Genomic DNA, 9,050 nt, shown 5'->3' with positions numbered 1-9,050 from the left:
GCACATGGGGACAGACCGCTCCTGAGCCATTAAGATTTCCTTCTTGAATAGTGCCCAGCCTTCCTGGACTCCTCTGCCCTTCAGAACCACCTCCCAAGGGACTCTGCCAACCAGTGTCCTGAACAGCTCAAAGTCAGCCCTCCGGAAGTCCAAGATAGCGGTTTTACTGATCCCCTTCCTGGCTTCGCCAAGAATAGAGAATTCTACCGTTTCGTGGTCACTCTGCCCAAGACAGCTCCCAGCCACCACATCTCCCACCAGTCCTTCTCAGTTTGTGAACAGAAGGTCTAGCGGGGCACCTCCCCTGGTAGGCTCACTAACCAGCTGCGTCAGGAAGCTGTCTTCCATGCTCTCCAGAAACCTCCTAGACTGCTTTCTCTGGGCTGTGTTGTGCTTCCAGGATATGTCTGGGAAGTTGAAGTCCCCCACGAGAACAAGCGCTGACGATTTTGCAGCTTCTGCCAGCTGCCTCTAGAACTCTTCATCCGTCTCCTCATCCTGGTTTGGTGGTCTGTAACAGACCCCTACCGGGATGCTTGCCTTGTTGGCCTTCCTGCTGATCCTAACCCGTAGGGACTCAACCTTATCATTCCCAGCCTCAAGTTCCACAACATCAAAACACTCTCTAATATATAAAACACTCTCTAATATATATAAAATGTTCTTAGTGTATTGACCTTGTTGCTAGGAAAAAAGCCCACTCCATGTGGGTCAAGCAGAGGGCACAGGCTTCCCAAATGCTAGTTGAAAAAGAGATCATTTATGAACTAACTTTTTAATTTGGGTCAAAATCTTTCATTGTGATGGAGAAAATGAAATCTGAACTGAGAAGCAGCTGCATAAAAAAATTCAACTGGAAAACAAGGTATGCTGTGGACTTGGAGGGGATCATGCTATGACCCGAGGTTGTGTATGGAGCAAGTCACAAGTTTCTGGGTATATATTGGAGGAAACTGGGGAGGAAAGCAGTTGTTCCTATTGGAAGGGCTCAGGAAACACATGATTTGAAAACCCAAACCCCATGTCTTTAAGGATTGTCCGCATTAGAAGATTATTCTGAAAGGAGGTAAGGGGTTGATTTAAATCACTACAGTTATGCCAGTATAGATTATTCCTTAGAGGCTTTTATTCTGTAGTTGGATTCATCAACTGAAGAGTTATAATATAGTAGCTAAGGCGTTAAGGACATCAGAAGAAATTACAGACAATATCTGATATATCAGCAATTGGAGGCTAGTGTGAAAAGCTGTTGTCTTTAAATCCAGAATTCTAATTTTCAAATCAGAGGTAATTTTTAAAATTATTATTATTATTTTTTCCCCCAGATGCGTCCCTGTACTCTATTATAATAGAAATTTTTCCCCACGGCTTTTTCCCCACTGCTCTGGGACCTCAGACCAGTACTCATTTGCCAGCCCATCGCACTGGGAAGTGGTACAGCCCTCACTGCACCTCTGCTCTGCCATGTTCTTGAGCAGGCACTGAGCTGGAAATCCACTCCCTGGTGAGCTTCAGCTCCTCCATGTTTCTAACAGTGTCCTAATCTCACGTGAATCACCTGAGAAGCACTTGAAAGAAGTATTCACCCTCCAAGATGGGTAAGTAGGTAGGGAGACTTGCACAGCTGCCCTGGTCCTGTGCATCCCCACCTAACTGCATGTTTCAAGTCTTCAACACTTCCTGCTGGAGGAGCTGGAGGTTTTGGTCACCATGGTACCCTGTGGTAGTAGAAGAGCCTGTGGAATTTCCTTCTGCCTAAATGACATTTCATCCCATAGACTGAACTCTGGTCCTTGGGCCAAAAAATGATCTTCGGATGTTGTTTGTCTGAAGTCTGTTATCTGACTGTCATCCATGCGACTGCAGCTATACCAATACTCTAGAACAATATCCACCTTTTAATAAAAGCAAATTTGCCACTCTCTTTTAAATTAAAAACATTAAAATGAGTCTGAAAAAAATAAAGACTGTCCTATGCATCCTTTTCAAAGCTATGCAAGGGAGGCATATAGGGTAGAGAGCTTGAAATCAAATGTTTTTGAATGCATGGATTGTTCTTTGTTGGCAATGGTAATATTTTTTCCCCCCAAACAAGCCAAATGCAGTTAGTACTGAAAGAAAAAATACACACACTGTTGATTTCAGGTGAAAATGCCAGAGCACTTTTTTTTTTCCCAAAAAAGCAAAAATATGGGATATTTTAATTGAGATTTCAACATCAGACCTAAAAAGCTTCTGTACCCGTTAACAAGCTCAGAGAATACCTTGCTGACATAGTTCTCCTGTTTTTTTTTAAGGTAGCAAATAGAAACATGCTGAACAAATATGTTATTTCTCCTCTATGTGCTCATGTGTGAGCATTTAAATGCAAATACTCAGTTTCACTCAGAGCTTCCCTTGACACAGCAGCTGTTTTGCATTAGTGCCACCAGTTCCATGAAAGCAGTACAACTTCCTGCTGGAGGTTTATTTGTGCAGTTATTGATGGAAAAAGGCAAATGTTATACACAGGAACGTCTCTAACCATGCAAATATAGCCAGGCATGCCAAGCAAAACTATCCTAGCAAAGATGTCTCACTTCTAACTGACATTTCTTCTCTAAACTAGATGAGAAAAGTTATTGGAGGTTTTTTTTTTTTTTTTTTGTCATAATTGTGTGCATTTCCAGCCTTCAAAGGCAGAGCTGTAAAAGGATAACGATACACAGGCATATTATTTATAGCTTGCTGTTCCTGGTCTTGCTACTGCCCTGCCAGCATCAGGCACTTTGAGGGTGAAGCCCTGTATCAATTATAGGAAGAGAAGCTGGAGCTTGTCTTTTTAACCATTGCACCCTGTCTGACATATTTCTTATTGAGGTTGCACTGAACTTATGAATTCTGTAGGTGAAATAAATATAGCATCAGGCTGAATTTAAGCCCTGTAAATGCAGTCTTCAGTGATGTGTTAAAAGAGATGCCTACCATTTCTTGGGCCTTGGTGCCCAGACCCTCAGGGCAACAGCGCCTCCATTGGAAACTCACTCAGAGGCAGGGGCTTCAACCCCAAACCTCCCAATTCCCCTCCCCCCCCAGATTCCTTGCTCATCTGACTATGGGACTCCAGTCAAAGATGCTCTTTTGTTGAAGCTACACCAAAGCCATGCCTCTTAATAGCAGCTGTTCATTAAGACCCTCATCTGAGAGAGGAGAAGCTGGTGTTTTTGACCTCGTTCTCTGGACGAAGTGTTTTATTTTTGTTGGATTAGAAACATCAATAAACCTCAGAGCACTCTTCTTCCTCTTGAATGAGTATACAGTCTTTCAGGCAGCAGAAGGCTGTGATTAGGTCTGGGCCAGAAGAGGAGAAATAAACAGGTGTCATAACTGTGCTGCTCAGGGAGGCCATCTCATCCCCTTCATCTACTTACTAACTCACTCAGAGTTCAGATTTTTTTTTGAGTTAACTCACCCCCTTGTTAATTGTGCCATGCTTCAGCAAACATGGAAACCATTTGCTAAGCATCTGTATTTCTGTTAAGAGATTTAGTTTGTTAGCAGACACACATCAACAAGTAAAATCAGTTGTATTTATTTTATTTGCATGTGAAAATCATTTAAGCTAGCAGAACAGTTTTGGTTTCTGTGGTTTGGCTTAGATTTCCCTTAGCAGCTTTGCTGGCTGCAAGTTTCTGTCTCCCATTGGCCATTTTCCCCTCCTACTTACATTAAATAGGCCTGAATGTAGACCATAGACCAGAGCCCAACCTTAGCAGAAAAATAGCCATCCTTTTAAGAGACTACCTTCTTAAAACTCAGAACTGTTCCCTGATCTAGTTTGTTATATGGCTTCCAAGTGTTCCTGCTATCATAGCTGGTGTGGAGGCCAGACTGGCAAGTGAGGGCTGCTTAAGGGACACTAGCTGTGGAAATAAATGGATTTCCAGTCATGGCACACTGTGTGTATGCTCGATTCTTGGTTTCATTTTCCAGTGTTCATTTGAAAATGATAATTTTCAGATTACTTCAGATAACCAAACCCAAACCCAACCAATCAACTAAAAAGCCCCACAACCAACCTCCAGACCCCAACCTTGCAATACATTCTCGTAACTCCAGGCCAGAAAACATATAGGGTTTCCAAACTGCGTGCCTGGAGTTAGCCTTTTAAATTGGTACTTAAAAAACACCCCGAATGTCCCAAGTTTTGAAAGTAATGATCATTCTTCTGCTAATGGAAATCTATTCTGGAATGTCTTTTGAAAAAAACAATTCAATGATTGCTGAGGACAACCTCAATAAACACAAATAATCAAAGGTGAAGAATAAAATAAAAAAAATGAGCTGAAAGGATAAGAAGAAAAAATTTTAGACAGGGCTAAAATATTAAGATCTAATATATTTTGGTTTTATTGGCTGTCTGCTTAATGGACACACATTCATTTAGAAGTTGTCTTGTTATCACAACTGAGAATAGCTGACATGTCAGCTTGGAATATTAAAATGGGCAAGCACCCTGATTGTAAGAGCTGTGGTTTGGCATGGCAGTAAAGTTAGTGATCTGATCCTCTATTAGAAATGTGGCTGTGGTATAAAGCTCTGATACAATTCAAACTCATTCAGCTAGTTTGAATTAGTTTAAACAATTTTGATGGGTTAGCTTAACACTGGCATATTTTATGACAGTACTTGAATTGTCCATTTACTCCATTCTAACTCTATGTCGGATCAGGTATTGACCATCCTATTGCAGGCCAAAAGCTCTGTATTGTGTCCTAAATCCAGCACAAACCTTCAGATTAAACGTATCACTTCCACTGAATAAGCTGTCCTGAACTTTTTCTTGCTGCATCCTCTAATTCACAGGAGCAGGTCTTCATAAGAAATTCCCATGGCCTTCCTGACACTTTAAAAGCTCACTATATTAATCTCAAAATAATGTAAGAAGAAGATGAAAAGAAGCACCTAGTTACTGAGAATTGTATTGTCTTTTAGGAAGACTCTAATGAAGATGAAGAGGTGGCGTTTTCATTAGTTGATTAATTTATCTCTCACATTAACAATTCTATAATATTAAACTTTCATTTGCCTTTGTATTTTAATCAATTGTTGTATTATTTATAACTGTGAAGCACTGCAATTTTCTCCTAGTCTTGTTTAGTCTGCTGAGAATAGACTTTTATAAATCTGAAAAAAAAAAGAAAGAGAAAACTACGGCTTACTTTTATTTTATTATTATTTTCACTGTTATTGTCACTGCAGCTCATTTTAACTCTTATCACTGTTTGCAAACCACAAATTAACTGAACATACTGGATGAGATGACCCATTTTCTCTAGTTTGCTTCTCACTATGTGTTCAGACAAAGCTCCAAATGTCCTACAGTGAATTCAGGTTGTGCTTGGAAGTATACTTTGTGTTTCCCGTTTTTCAGAAGTGATATTATCATTGAACTTGATAATGTTGATACCACAGGTCAGTACTAATTCTGTTACTAAAATTAAGAGGTATGGTAACAAAGTATGTTTCTCTCTCATTTTCTGGAAATTAAGCTTTTATTTCACCCTATTCTTTGAATAAGTGCCTGTGAACTTGCCCTGCCTGCAAATTTATTCTATGGAAAAAATCAGAAGGCAGCAATTTATATATATTTGCATACAGATAAGCTGACTACTGTGATATTGTATTCCCTGAAGCCAAAGTTATTTTTTTTTTTACTCCTTTGTGTGTTTGTAAGTAGGCATTCAGACCTTGGTTGTTCCCTCTTGGCTTTCAGGAAACATATGAGCTAGTCATTGACTCACTTGGATGCATCAACAAAAATACACTTGGGTTTGTTAATCAGAGCCATTCTCTTTAGCTCTGTAACATTACTGACATTAATGGAGTTGTGGTAATGAACACAGTACTTGATGTTTAAACCTCTGGAATAACATAGGTGATGGCTCTCCATGTCCATGAGTGAATACAAGGAGTTCAAAAGTAGTCACTAGAACTAGAGGGCCATGGTGTTTTTTGGTATCGAATTGCTACTCCAGCAATGAGTCTTATATGAACTTATATGGAGAAACAGCTTCTGTCTTTGTGTTGTTCTGCTCTAAGATCTACACAGCTGCATCTTCCCTCCTGACTGCCCACTCTGTTTCTTGAAGTATTTGAACTTTCCACCTGTCAGCCCTGGAGACCACAAAGGGTGGCAACTCAAAATTGATTGATGGGAAAAATTTAGTTTGATTTTTCCTTAAATTAAAGGTTCCTTTCTTTCCTTTATTTATTTATTTATTTATTTTTTCAAATATGTTGAAGCATCTGACTTTCATCCCCTAAATGGAAATATTTCACTTCTAGCTTTCAGCTAGCCATAGACTGCTTTCTTCTTTTATTTAGTATGAGGTGCATTTCATGCATTCAGAATCTTTAATAAGCACAAAGCTCACTTTTTCAAAGATGCAGCTTTTCACCAGTCTGCGATGTTTATCCAGCACTGACCTCCATACTGCAGTAGTTGAGAAGCTCAGTGAGAGGAGGTAAGAAAGATTGTAGATGTCACACAATATCTTCTTTTATTTAGCAACAATTAGAGATGGCATGCAGCAATGTAATTCCATTGAGAAACTGTGGCATAGTACAGCCTAACTCTTGCAGAAATTGATTTTCCAACTGATCCAATAGCAACTGATTTCTCAGAGACAGAAATCTGCCATCCCTTTTAGCTCAAAGGATTAACCCATGCAATAGGCTTTCTTAGCTATTTTCATTAGAACCAGAGCTTAAACTAGAGGTTGCCATCTCTTTGAAATCATACTGTTCTTTTGCTTTTTCATTTTTTTTCAAATAAAAATTACATATTTTTTCTTTTTCCCTCATGTTTCAAAACCTGCCAAAAAGAAATTCTCTTCTGGGCTTTTATAACCAGGCAATATGTAAGCCCCAAAAGCCAGAGAGTTGCTGCTCACCTAACCATTATGACAAGAATTTTCTCAGGTTCTTCTTCACTCTTAATACTGGCTTAGACACTAAATACAGTGGGGCACATGGTGCCTGCTGTTTGGCATTCTAAATGCCATGAATATGGAGGGCTTACGAGAGTCACTTGATTTTTGTATGTCACTGAACTGGGGCTAAGCTTGCTGTGGGGACAATGCTTTAGTGTCAACTGATTGAGCTTCTCACTTGTACAACTGAATGCACTTGTTACTTCTTTATGGAAGACAGTATTCTAGGTTCAAACACAATAATTGTCTTCTTTCCTTTCTCCAAATCAGTTTGTTTCTGGCTAATGTAATTTGCATTTTTTTTTTTTTTAAATTTTGGTATCTTTGGTTTCAGCCACAACAAATCTCAATATTTTTACTCCTTAGCAGGTGAATGCTAGAAAAGAAATAATTCCTACTCCTGAAATAGTGCTGTTTTATTTTTTTTCTTGCAGGATACAGTGGTTAAAAAATATCCTGCCATTAACAAATATACTGTATATTGCAAGTTTGCTTGGTAGGAAAGCTCAGAAAAAGTAGTGCAATAAAGGCTTGACAGAAAATAATTAAGTTCTGAGCTAAATGGTTATGATTTAATTCTCATTTACATTGCATTTATACACCTCATTTAATAGGAATAACTGCATTTTTACCAACCTGTACAGAGATGAGGAAATGAACTGTAGTTCAGTACAGAGACATTAGAAATATCTCTAAAATATACTTCAAAGGAGAGAAATGTTGATATTGCTGTCATAGCATTCTTGAAAATTGCTAAAAAATTGGCTAGCATGTATATTTACATTTAGTCATTGTGTATATCTGTCCTGGTTTCAGGTAGGACAGAGTTAATTTTCCTCCTAGTAGCTGGCAGGGTGCTATGTTTTGGATTAGAATGAGAAGAGCGCTGATAACATGCTGATGTTTTAATTGTTGTAGAGCAGTGCTTACACCAAGCCAAGGACTTTTCAGCTTCTCGCTCTGTCCTGCCAGCGAGCAGGCTAGAGATGCAACAGGAGCTGGGAGGGGACAGACCCAGGACAGCTGACCCAAACTGGCCAAAGGGGTATTCCATACCATCTGACGTCATGCTGAACAATATATAGGGGTGGCTAGCCGGGGTGGGGGGGCCGGCTGCTCGGGGATAGGCTGGGCATCGGTCAACGGGTGGTGAGCAATTGCATTGTGCATCACTTATTTCGTACACATTATTACTATTAATACTATTATTATTATTATTATTATTATTATTATTATTGTTATTATTATCCCTGTCTTAATAAACTGTCGTTATCTCAACTCACAGGCTTCACTTTCCCGTTTCTCTCCCCCATCCCGGAGAGGGAGGGGGGAGGGTGAGCGAACGGCTGTGTGGTGTTTGGCTGCCAGCTGGGCTAAACCACAGCAGTATTGAATCAGAGACATTTGCAATTGCCAAGATAGGAACTCCATGCACACATTGCTTCACATGAAATTTTGCATGTGTAGCAATATCTCTTGTTGGATACAGTGATTTCATAATTGCTCACACTGTCTATATCCTCTTGAAGCTGCCCTTTAGCTGCTTTTTCATCTTTCAATACCCATGTTGGGCTTAAATGCCAAAAACTAACTATGAGGAAAGCACTGGGAAGAGAGAAACTGAGTTCTCAGAGCTCTCAGCTCAAACCAAGCAACTAGTCCAGAACAGGGAGAACAGAGCTCCCAGGGTTCATAAACACCCAGAAATTATTATTTTTTCACTCGTTATGAGGGATAAGTGGGATAATTTTTATACTCAAAAGGACATGAAGGAGACATCAAGGGAAAGCTGAATTTTGAATGTGAAGATGTGGTATTATTCACCCGCATTCACTGAGTTGGCTGTGGCCACTCCAATAAAATACAAATGCCCAAACATAGAAGTCCCAATGAGGAGACTAATTACACAATAAATTAGCAACATTTTATACAAAACATGGTTCTCATGCACAAGCATTTCATGAAATGAATGAATAATGCTCTCTTAATGTTTCTCTTTACCATACTCGAAGACAAACTTGCAGAAATGAGATATGGGATGTCTCATAATATGCAATTAAAGCAGCATTATTATCA

Source organism: Cygnus atratus, chromosome 2 (genome assembly GCF_013377495.2).
Source record: "Cygnus atratus isolate AKBS03 ecotype Queensland, Australia chromosome 2, CAtr_DNAZoo_HiC_assembly, whole genome shotgun sequence".
In the NCBI taxonomy this organism is placed as follows: domain Eukaryota; kingdom Metazoa; phylum Chordata; class Aves; order Anseriformes; family Anatidae; genus Cygnus; species Cygnus atratus.
Note: the sequence above shows the minus strand (reverse complement) of the source record.